The sequence below is a fragment of the Manis javanica genome, chromosome 8, assembly GCF_040802235.1.
Source record: "Manis javanica isolate MJ-LG chromosome 8, MJ_LKY, whole genome shotgun sequence".
Lineage (NCBI taxonomy): Eukaryota > Metazoa > Chordata > Mammalia > Pholidota > Manidae > Manis > Manis javanica.
The window spans coordinates 95,259,929-95,272,238 of record NC_133163.1 but is presented as its reverse complement, the minus strand read 5'-3'; positions in this window follow the sequence as shown (position 1 = coordinate 95,272,238).

Sequence of the window (12,310 nt, the reverse complement as noted above, 5' to 3'; positions counted from 1 at the left end):
CATCATTTCTGGAATTGGCTGATATGCCTTCACTCTTGGATGCTGACTGGACAGGGCCCACCCCTGGCCAGCACTACGGGTGCTGGTGGCTGCTGGCTTAGCAATGGGAAGTGCCAACTCAGGGGGAAAATGCCTGCTTGAGGAGAACGGTGAGGTACAGCTTTTTCAGCAGAGTGAGTGGAGCTGTTTCAGCCCCTGCTAAAAATCTTAAGATTGGACTCAGGTGGGAATGAATTAGGTAGTCTGTTTCCAGAACCATCCCAGCAGAATAGACCCTTCTGGAGCATCTTTCCCCTTCCCAATGTTCTTTCTTTGAGAGCAAGGGAAACAGCTACACCTATACTTCCCTTGCCTCTATAGTTCTCCATAAGGTGTCTAAGCCGTTCCTGCACTTAGTTAGAGCTCCCGTACTATGTTCTGGTCTTTATCTGTCTCCAGCATCCAGCTATAGCTGACCTATGGAAGTTCAATTTGTCAAAGACACATTACCACACAATCTTTATTAGGTACAGCACTATCCTAAGAAGGGCAATGATCTGATCAATAGATCCCAGAAGAAACACTCAGAGATATCCTGAAGAATATATGGGAGAATGTTTCACAACACAAAGTTTATAGGAGGGTATCTAATATTGGAAGTAGTTGGACTCCATATATACTTGAGTTACACAATAGATACTACCGTGGGAATCTGTGAGAAAATCAAGAAGTATAGACATAAAGGGCATAGGCTTTGGAGTCTCAGAGGCCTGGGTCTGAATTTGGCTCTGTCAGCCACTTGGCAGCTGTTTGACTTTGGACAATTTGTTTAGCCCAAGACTCAGTTTCTTCATGTATATGAGATTATTATAAGAATACCATCTCATCAATGAGTAAATGACATAGCATATATGAAGCTCTCATCTGGCCAGTGATAAGTACTCAAGAAATAGTAGCTATTATTGTTAAGTAGAGTGGAAGTGGTTTTTAAATTCATTAAAGTCAACAAGTATTAATTGAGCACTACTAGGGGCAGGTCTGTGTGATAGACAACCCCCCCACCCACTCACACACATACTTCATCTTTTATCTAAAGTAAATTTTTCTATATGGATTCTTTTATTTTAAAATAACTTTAACTTAAAATTTTTCAAAACAGTAGAGTTGTTACATTATTTACTAACCCCTGATCAAGTCTTAGAAGGCTTGCTCCAAAATTTAGAAATATTGGTGATAATGACTCTTACAAGCCCATTGTGTGATTCTTTAAGAGTAAGCTCTATTTACTGCTTATTTATCTACTCTAAAATAGAAATTTCCTCACAATCATTTAGCACCAAGGTTGCCATTTATAATTTTTGAAAGAGAAAAGGGTGTTTTTAACCCCAGAGTCTCCTAAGCAATGTACTTAGAAAAGTATTCCCCCTTTGCATCCTTGAACAACTATGAATTTTTGCTTCACTAGAAAGAAGGATGTTAGTTCCTATAAATGGGCATCAGTTTCTCCCTAAACAAAGGTATTTCAGTTTTTACTTGCCCTAAAACTGGGATGTCCCAAAGAAGATGTAAAGATAGCAATAATTTCCAAATGAAAATATTATCAAGATTGTTAGTCATTAGGAAAATGCAAATTAAAACCACAATGACGGAGAGGAGCCAAGATGGCAGCATGAGTAGGGCAGCGGAAATCTCCTCTTCAAACCATATATATTTTTGAAAATACAACAACTATAACTATGCCTAAAAGAGAGACCAGAGGATACAGTATAACCATCAGGCTACATCTACATCTGCAAGAACCCAGTACCTCACGAAGGGGGTAAGATACAAGCCGCGGCCCAGCGGGACCCGAGCACACCCCCACCCCAGCTCCCTAGTGGGAGGAAGGGAGTCAGAGCGGGGAAGGAGTGGAAGCACAGGCCTGCTAAATACATACCTATCCCTAGACATCCGCAACAGGAGTGCAGACACACATTGCATGGTATGCTGGATATATAGGGAAATGGAAAAGTAAAATCTGCAAGCGGGTCCCCCCCACCTGTAGCCGGCTCCCCTGGGGCAAAACAAAAGCAACTGCTTTTCGAAAGTCTTAAAGGGACAGGGGCCTCTCAGCTGGACAGAAGCATCCCGGCACACTCAGCCCAGCAGGCTGGGAATCCTGAGAAAATTTGGGCGCCCCAGCCCCCTGGGAGGCAGCACAGCTCTGAAGCCCCTCACAGTGATACACAGCCTGCCATTCATTCCCCCTCTCACACGGCCATGTGACTGTGGCAGAGCAGCCTGAGAGTGGCCACCCCCACAGCAGCCGCCCAGAGTCTCCTTGCAGCATGCAGCAGCCTGGACCAGACCTGGGACTGCCACAAGCACACGGCTACCCGGCGCAGGCAGAAGAAGCCAGGACAGGGCACTAAGGGGTATCGTTCTCGCAGGAGAGCACACCCGGCACACCTGCGACTCCACACAGGGCTCTGGGCTATCCCAAGGGCTGCTCCCGGAGCATGGGTAAATGACACAGGCAGCAGAGAGGGGCAGGGTGACCAGCAAGCGGGGATTTTGTTCTCCCAGCTGACACACACACCACATGCCTAGGATTACCTCTATTGCCATGAAAAGGCAGAAGAATTTGGTCCAGTCCAGAATTACCCAGACAACCCCCAAGAGAGGACCTGGGGAGACATATAACCAATCTTCCTGAAAAAGAACTCAAAATAAAGGTCATAACCATGATGATGGACCTGCAGAGAAATATGCAAGAGCTAAAGGATCAAGTCAGGAGGGAGATAACAGAAATAAAACAATCAGTGGAAGGACTTAAGAGCAGACTGGATGAGGTGCAAGAGACCCTTCATGGAATAGAAATCAGAGAACAGGAACACAGAGAAGCTCATGCAGAGAGAGATAAAAGGATCTCCAGGAATGAAACAATATTAAGAGAACTGTGTGACCAATCCAAATGGAACAATATTTGCATCATAGGGGAACCAGAAAAAGAAGAGAGAGAAAAAGGGATAGAAAGTATATTTGAAGAAATAATTGCTGAAAACCTCCCCAAACTTGGGGAGGAAATAATCTCTCAGACCATGGAAGCCCACAGACCTCCCAACACAAGGGACCCAAGGAGGACAACACCAAGACATATAATAATTAAAATGGCAAAGATTACAGACAAGGACAGAGTATTAAAGGCAGCCAGAGAGAGAAAAAAGGTCATCTACAAAGGAAAACTGATTAGGCTATCATCAGACTTCTCAACAGAAACCTTACAGGCCAGAAAAGAATGGTATGATATATTTAATGCAATGAAACAGAAGGGCCTTGAACCAAGAATACTGTATCCAGCAAGTTTACCATTTAAATATGAAGGAGGGATTAAACAATTCCCAGACAAGCAAAAGTTGAGGGAATTTGCTTCCCATAAACAACCTCTACAGTATATTTTAAAGGGACTGCTCTAGATGGAAGCACTCCTAAGGCAAAATAGATGTCACCAAAGAAAATAAAATCACACCAAAGAAAGCAGACCAACCAAATACTAACTAAAGGCAAAAAATAAAATGAACTATTCATAAAAGCAGTCAAAGGAAACACAAAAGAGTACAGAATAAAACACATAACATACAAAGAATGGAGGAGGAGGAATAAGAAGGGAGAGAAATAAAGAATTCTCAGACTGTGTTTATAATAGCTTAATAAGAAAGTTAAGTTAGATGGTTACATAGTAAAGAAGCTACCCTTGAACCTTTGGTAACCACGAATCTAAAGCCTGCAATGGCAGTAAGTACACATCTTCAATAATCACCCTAAATGTAAATGGACTGAATGCACCAAGTAAAAGACACAGAGTAAGAGAATGGATAAAAAAGCAAGACCCATCTATATGCTGCTTTCAAGAGACTCACCTCAAACCCAAAGACATAAACAGACTAAAAGTCAAGGGATGGAAAAAGATATTTCATGCAAACAGTAGGAAGAAAAAAGCAGGTGTTGCAGTACTTGTATCAAACAAAATAGACTTCAAAACAAAGAAAGTAACCAGAGATAAAGAAGGACATTGTTGGACTCCATATATACTTGATAAAGGGGGTCAGTCCAAAAAGAGGATATAACCATAATAAATATATATGCACCCAATACAGTAGTACCAACATATGTGAAACAAATACTAACAGAATTAAAGAAAGAAACAGAATACAATGCATTCATTCTAGGAGACTTCAACACACCACACACTCCAAAGGACAGATCCACCAGACAGAAAATAAGTAAGGACATAGAGGCACTGAACAACACACTAGAACAGATGGACCTAACAGACATCTAAAGAACTCTACACCCAAAAGCAGTAGGATACACATTCTTCTCAAGTGCATATGGAATATTTTCCAGAAATGGAAAATTCTGCTCTAGATGGAAGCACTCCTAAGGCAAAATAGATGTCACCAAAGAAAATAAAATCACAGCAAAGAAAGCATACCAACCAAATACTAACTAAAGGCAAAAAATAAAATGAACTATTCACAAAAGCAGTCAAAGGAAACACAAAAGAGTACAGAATAAAACACATAATATACAAAGAATAAGAAGGGAGAGAAATTCTATGCCACAAAAAGAGCCTCAGTAAATTCAAAAAGATTGAAATTCTACCAATCAACTTCTCAGACCACAAAGGTATAAAACTAGAAATAAATTGTGCAAAGAAAACAAAAAGGCTCACAAACACATGGAGGCTCAACAAAATGCTTCTAAATAATCAATTGATCAATGACCAAATTAAAATAGAGATCAAGCAATATATGGGGACAAATGAAAACAACAGCATAAAGCCCCAACTTCTGTGGGACATAGCAAAGGCAGTTCTAAGAGGAAGGTATATAGCAATCCAGGCATATTTAAAGAAGGAGGAATAATACCAAATGAATAGTCTAAAGTGACAATTATTGAAATTGCAAAAGAACAAATGAGGCCAAAAGTCAGCACAAGGAGGGACATAATAAACATCAGAGGAGAAATAAATAAAATTGAGAACAATAAAGCAATAGAAAAAAAATCAATGAAACCAAGAGCTGGTTCTTTGAAAAAATAAACAAAATAGATAAGCCCCTGGCCAGACTTACTAAGAGAAAAATAGAATCTACACACATCAACAGAATCAGAAATGCGAAAGGAAAAATCACGATGGACCCCACAGAAATACAAAGAATTATTAAAGACTACTATGAAAACCTATATGCTAACAAGCTGGAAAACCTAGAAGAAATGGACAACTTCCTAGAAAAATATAACCTTCCAAGATTGACCAACGAAGAAACAGAAAATCTAAAAAGCCCAATTACCAGCAACGAAATTGAAGTGATAATCAAAAAACTACCCAAGAGCAAAACCCCCAGGCCAGATGGATTTACTGTGGAATTTTATCAGACATACAGAGAAGACATAATACCCATTCTCCTTAAAGTTTTCCAAAAAATAGAAGAGGAGAGAATACTCACAAACTCATTCAATGAAGACAGTATCACCCTAATACCAAAACCAGGCAAAGACCACACCAAAAAAGAAAATTACAGACCAATAAACCTGATGAACATAGATGCAAAAATCCTCAACAAAATATTAGCAAACCGAATTCAAGAATACATCAAGAGGATCATACACATGATCAAGTAGAATTCATCTTAGGGATGCATGGATGGTACAGCATTTGAAAATCCATCAACATCATCCACCACATCAACAAAAAGAAGGACAAAAATCACATGATCATCTCCGTAGACACTGAAAAAGTATTTAACAAAATTCAACATCCATTCATGATAAAAACTCTCAACAAACTGGACATAGAGGACAAGCACCTCAACATACTAAAGGCCATATATGACAAACCCACAGCCAACATTATACTTAACAGTGAGAAGCTGAAAGCTTTTCCTCTAAGATCAGGAACAAGACAGGGTTGCTCACTCTCCCCACTGTTATTCAACATAGTACTGGAGGTCCTAGCCACTGCAATCAGACAAAACAAAGAAATACAAGACATTCAGACTGGTAAAGAAGAAGTCAAACTGTCACTATTTGCAGGTGACATGATATTGTACATAAAAAACCCTAAAGAATCCACTCCAAAACTACTAGAACAAATATCTGAATTCAGCAAAGTTGCAGGATACAAAATTAATACACAGAAATCTGTGGCATTCCTATACACTAACAATGAACTAGCAGAGAGAGAAATCATGAAAACAATTCCATTCACAATTGCATCAGAAAGAATAAAATACCTAGGAATAAACCTACCAAGGAAGTGAAAGACCTATACACTGAAAAGTACAAGACACTCTTAAGAGAAATTCAAGAGGACACTAACAAATGGAAACTCATGCCATGCTCTTGGCTAGGAAGAATGAATATTGTCAAAATAGCCATCCTGCCTAAAGCAATCTATAGATTCATGCAATCCCTATCAAAATACAAACAACATTCTTCAATGAACTGCAACAAATAGTTTTAAAATTCATATGGAACCACAAAAGACCTCAAATAGCCAAAGCAATCCTGAGAAGGAAGAATAAAGCAAGAGGGATCTCGTTTCCCAACTTCAAGTTCTACTACAAAGCCACAGTAATTAAGACAATTTAGTATTGGCACAAGAACAGAGGAACAGACCGCTGGAACAGAATAGAGAGTCCAGATATTAACCCAAACATATATGGTCAATTAATATATGAAAAAGGAGCCAAGGATATACAATGGGAAAATGACAGCCTCTTCAACAGCTGGTGTTGGAAAAACTGGACTGCTACATGTAAGAGAATGAAACTGGATCATTGTCTAACCCCATACACAAAAGTAAATTTGAAATGGATCAAAGACCTGAATGTAAGTCATGAAACCATAAAACTCTTAGAAAAAAACATAGGCAAAAATCTATTGGACATAAACATGAGCAACTTCTTCACGAACATATCTCCAAGGGTGAAGGAAACAAAAGCAAAAATGAACAAGTGGGATTATATCAAGCTGAAAAGCTTCTGTACAGCAAAGGACACCATCAGTAGAACAAAAAGGCATCCTACAGTATGGGAGAATATATTCATAAATGACAGATCCGATAAAGGGTTGACATCCAAAAAAGAGCTCATACACCTCAACAAACAAAAAGCAAATAATCCAATTAAAAGATGGCCAGAGGAGCTGAACAGACAGTTCTCCAAAGAAATTCAGATGGCCAACAGGCACATGAAAAGGTGCGCCACATCACTAGTCATCAGAGAAATGCAAATTAAAACTACAATGAGATATCACCTCACACCAGTAAGGATTGCCACCATTCAAAAGACAAAGAACAACAAATGTTGGCAAGGTTGTGGAAAAAGGGGAACCCTCCTACACTGCTGGTGGGAATGTAAATTAGTTCAACCATTGTGGAAAGCAGATTGGTGGTTCCTCAAAAAACTAATAGAAATACCATTTGACCCAGGAATTCCACTCCTAGGAATTCACCCTAAGAATGCAGCAGCCCAATTTGAAAAAGACATATGCACCCCTATGTTTATTGCAGCACTATTTACAATAGTCAAGAAATGGAAGCAACCTAAGTGTCCATCAGTAGATGAATGGATAAAGAAGATGTGGTACATATACACAATGGAATATTATTCAGCCACAAGAAGAAAACAGTTCCTACCATTTGCAACAGCATGGATCGAGCTAGAGGGTATTATGCTCAGTGAAATAAGCCAGGTGGAGAAAAACAAGTACCAAATGATTTCACTCATCTGTGGAGAATAAGAACAAAGAAAAAAACTGAAGGAGCAAAACAGCAGCAGACTCACAGAACCCAAGAATGGACTAATAGTTACCAAAGGGAAAGGGACTGGGGAGGATGGATGGGAAAGGAGGGATAAGGGGGGTGGGGCAGAAGAAAGGGGGCATTATGATTAGCATGTATAATGTGTGTCGGGGCACAGGGAGGGCTGTACAACACAGAGAAGACAAGTGGTGACTCTACAGCATCTTACTAAGCTGACAGACAGTGACTGTAATGAGGTATATGGGGGGGACTTGAGATGGGGGGAGTCTAGTAAACATAATGTTCCTCATATAAAAAAAATAAAAATAAAAATAAATAAGTAAACACAATGAGATATAATGTTACACCCACTAGGATGGATATAATAAAAAAGATGGGCATACAAGTGTTGGTAAGATGTGGAGAAACTGGAGCCCTCATACACTTCTGTGGGAGCATAAAACTGGTGCAGCCACTCTGGAAAGGGTTTACCAGCTCCTCAGAATGTTAAACATGGAGTTCTCATGTGACACAGCAATTCCACTTCTAGGTATATATCCACAAGAATTGAAAACACACATCCACACAAAAACTTGTACATGAATGTTCATAATAGCCAAGAGTGAAACCAATAAAAATGTGCATCAACTGACAAATAGATAAACCGAACATGGGTATCTATACAATGGAATATGATTTGGCCCTGAAAGGGAATGACGTAGTGACACCTGCTACAGCAGGAATGAACCCTGCAATCCGTTAAGTGAAAGAAGCCAGACACAAAAGACCCTGTATTGTATGGTTCCATTTGCACGACATGCCCAGAATAGGCAAGTCACTAGATAAAAAGTAGGTTAATGGTTTCCAGGGACTGGGAGGAGGGAGAAAGGAGAGTGTCTGCTAATAGGCATGGGCCTTTTTTTAGGGATGATGAAAATGTACTGTAATTAGCAGTGATAGATGCACAACCCTGAACATACTAAAGCCCAATGACTTGTCTCTGTAAAATAGTAAACTTTATGCTTGTGTATTATATCTCAAGATGAGGGGTTTGTGGTGGTTGTTTTTTAATGACTGGAGTGAAACTAGAAGTGATGTGGCTGATTTTCCATGCACAAAAACTGCCTGCGGTATATTCAAGGTATCAAGACATTGCCAGATGTGATGAGCTTTGCCTTTAGGTACAAATTTAGTAGGACCTAAGACAGGAAAAAAGCATTTACTACATTTAAATTCCAGGAGGGTATGTATCTAGAGGACTGGAGTGAAAGACAATTCCTTGGAGCAGACTCTAGATGTTTCTTACTCATTTTCTTAAAGCCTGATCAGTTTGCATGCTGACTTAAGCTGAGATTATTTTAAATACCTTGGAGAAAACTGGGCTTAATTTAGTTGGAGCTATTCTTTTGCCATTGTCACCTGGAGAAAGAATTTACCTCATTGAGAAATGATGGGCAGTAATAACCCTAATGCTAACAACTAATAAAAATCCTAAAAGGATTTGTAATAGGACAGTGCAGAGGCTGCCTTCATGAAACTTGGCAGCTCATTGGTTATGCAGGACTAGGTTAGTTGGAGAATACAAAGATGCCTAGAGAGTTTCAAGACCAAACTAGAAAAGGATGCAACCACTGAGAAGTGTTAGGAGGAAGGGCTGGTGTGAGTTCCACAGCAGACAGACTGAGTTCAACATGTGAAAAAGTACCACTGTAGAAACCTCGCATTTTTAGAGCTGGAAGTTACCTTAGAGACTATAAGTGACCAGTGCCCTTATTATCAGATGAGAAATCTCAGGCTGAGTGAGTATAGCAGAAAACTGATATCAGAGCTCCTAGGCTACCATTCTGACCTATAGGTAGAATGCTAATCAGGCACCCAGGAGAGAAAGTGGTGCTAGAACTATTGGGAGCATCTGAGTAGTGGGAATAGTTGAAGTTATGTGAGAAGCTATCCAGGACATAAAGGATGTTGAAATCAAAGACTGCAAGATAGATATCAAATAGGGAGGTCCAGTTCTTCTAGTCTGGGTTTCAAAGCAGCACCTCCTTCACCAACTGATTAACTGAGGTCTGTGTTGTGTCAGGCATGGGGCTCAGGATACAGTGGTGGAAAAAACAGGCTCTCTACCCTTTAAGAGCCAACAGCTCAGTGAGTCAATCAGATAAGCACGCAATTCCAGGGCAGTATGATAGGTGCTGTGAGCAAAGAGAACATGGTATTGTGGGAGCCAGCCAGCCCCTCAAAATTTCAGGTCCAGAAACTGGATGTCATCAGTTTACCAAGAATTGACTAGGTAGGAAGGAAAGGGAGAACATTAAGAAGGAGAACATGTTTTGTGAGCAAGAACTGAGCTACACCTATCAAACTCACCAGACTCTGAAGGACAAGCCAGAACACTAAGTTAATACTTTACAGTGAGGCTCTAGCTTTCCAGCTCTACCTTTCACTTATGCTCAGCCTGCAGAGTAAACCCCTTCTCCATGTCAAGGTTCCCAGGAATTGTTGTTGAATTCACAAGTTGGAGGAGTAAATATTATTGAAGGATATTTCATCAAAAGTCATGAAATTATTCTTACCCTGGGTAGGCATCACCTTTCCCAGGATCAGGGTATTCTGATCCCATCTTTACATAAGCTGGATGAATAGACTCTGACAGAGTGTGCACTCTGGCTTCTTTTTTAAGTATTTATTTATTAGGAAATTTATTCACGTGTTCAAAATTAAGAAGTATAATACATGATATACAGTAAAAAATCTCCCTCTTGTCCCTGTCTTACAGTCACCCAGAGCCCTGACCCGGTGCATGTCATCAGTGTGGTGTGTATCCTTCCAAAAATACTTTGTTAATGTAGTCCTAATAGTACTTATAAATACCTTTAAAAATTGCTCCTTTTAAAAATTACTTTCTAGTCATATACTTCAGCATCTTGTGTGAAGGTGAGTAATCCTACCTTTTTTCTGATTCAAGAGATACCCTCTCCCCTAAACTATAAGTACAAAAGTTTCCTAGAATGGGTGACTTCTGTGGATGGCTGATCTCACCCACTGTGTCTGCATGTGTGTGTGTGTGTGTGACCGGTTTCATAGAGTATCTGTATCTCTCAGTTCTAGCAACACATTGATTGCCTCCCAGGTACAGGTTCTGATGTCCACCATGATAGTGAAATAATGAATTCTTACAGTAGGCTTTTTGTTTGCCCCGATGACTTTACTAGCTTTTTGTTTTAGTTTAATCTCAGGATATATTTCAAAAGTTGGTTTGGCATATCCCCAAAGCAGCAGTGAGCACAGAGAAACTGGAAAGCAAAATAATTTGCCATGCTTCTGGTGTGTTTTCTATTCCTTACACCCACACTACCCTAAATTATGCCTTTAAATTAACTTACATTAATTTGTGGCTAAAATAACATTTTTTCTTAATGTAAGTAGAGTATGCTACTATTAGATATGAATATGCATATCCATTGATTATGAGATCACCAGGATCTCAAAATAATTTGTTCAAACAAAGTTACTGGTGTAATGCTAACCTATTGCCAGTGAGGGAGAAGACAAGCATGCACAGTCTATTCCATTTCTTCTGGAAAAAAGCAGCCACTGAAGACCAAGGAACTGCCAGGTCTCACCACTGGCCCAGTACTAGACACAGTATGGAAACTTGTGCTTCCAACTGATGAGGTCAGTCTAAGAATTGTTACAGAATTTTTTCCCAGTAAATAAATAAATAAGTAGATAAGAAAGGAAAACAGGGTGGTGGTGAAGAAAGTGTTCTGACTTGCTTTTACAGCAATAGGTCTGGTTTGGGTGTCTGTAGCTCTACTTTCCCCTGGATTCCAGGAGACAAAGATAGGATCTCTGGCTAAAATAACACTTTTTCTTAATGTAAAACTTGACTGACACCAAATTTATTATTTTTATTTACTTCATATTTCCAGGCATGCCCAATTCTTACACCTACAAAATTAAAATAGTATCTCTAATGAGTAACATAAGGATGAACTCAGATCTCAGACAGAAATGGTTTAATGTCATTACCATCTGTTGTGTGTATTTCCTCTTAAGTTCCTTTATTGAGGAGGAGCACCTTTCTGGCCACTCTAAGAACACTGAGAGAATTGGACCGCAGAGGTGGCTGCATTTAATTGTTGGGAAAAAGTACTTTGTAAGTTTTGAGAAATGCTAGAGATTTCCCAAAGCCTTCACTGGAAGTATCATGCTATCATTAGAAATGTGAAGGAGTAGGTAGATGGGTGGGAAGGGTGAAAATGATAAAGGGGCATAAAAATTCTCAGTCATGATGTAAGTTGGTCACAGGGATGGTAGTACAGCCAGAGAATACAGCCAGTGATTGTGTAACATCTTCCTATGTTGACAGATAGTAACCACACTAGTGGGGCTTAAGATTTAATAATATGGGTAACTATTGAACCACTGTGTTGTATACTTGAAACCAATATGATTGTATAACAACAATACTTCGATTTTTAAAAAAGAAAGAAAGAATGTGAAGGAGTTTGGCTCCAGGTCGCACACAAGTTAATAGCA